This window comes from Giraffa tippelskirchi, chromosome 2 (genome assembly GCF_054371585.1).
Source record: "Giraffa tippelskirchi isolate mGirTip1 chromosome 2, T2T-mGirTip1v1.2.pri, whole genome shotgun sequence".
Taxonomy (NCBI): Eukaryota; Metazoa; Chordata; class Mammalia; order Artiodactyla; family Giraffidae; genus Giraffa; species Giraffa tippelskirchi.
In genome coordinates this window covers 48731942-48732551 of record NC_137276.1, presented here as the reverse complement: position 1 = coordinate 48732551, position 610 = coordinate 48731942, and positions in this window count along the sequence as shown.

The following is a 610-nucleotide window of genomic DNA, read 5'->3' as shown; positions in this document are numbered from 1 at the left end:
GGTGCCGGGGGCGAGGCAGGGTCCCAGCAGGACAGGCAGCAGAAGCTCTGGCCAGAGAGGTTCCAGGTCGCCTGTGTGCAGCGGGAGGCTGTGGCTGCCAGCTCTGGGCTTGTACACCCTGGGGCCCTGCCTTCCGAAACCAGTCCAGGCCACCTCAGCCTGGCGGAGGTGTGAATACGGCTCACCTTCCCAGCTTGCCAGGTGCTCGGCTTAATCATTACCTTGGAAGAATGCCCTCACCGCTCAGCACAGCCAGGGTCTGGTCTGGAGCTGCCGCGGCCCCAGAGTGGCTGCCTGAGATCAGGCCGATTAGGGCTGGGCTGGAGGCAGCCTGGAGCTGGCAATTAACTGTTTCTGGCTGGGAGGAGGGAGTCGGCCAAGGAGCCAGCCCAGGCTGTTCCTTACTGGCAGCAGAAAGGCCCAGAGAGAGTCAAACCTGGGCCTCAAGCCTGAGGGTCTGAGAGTCAGTGTCTGGTGGTGACAATGTGCATGCGGCTTTGTGTTTGTGTGTGTGTATGGGAGAGAGGCATGTGTCTTTAAATCACAGAAACAACTTTTGAGATGAGTTCCAAGCTTCTATTCTTCTGTGCATAGGTGGATTAGAAAGCTT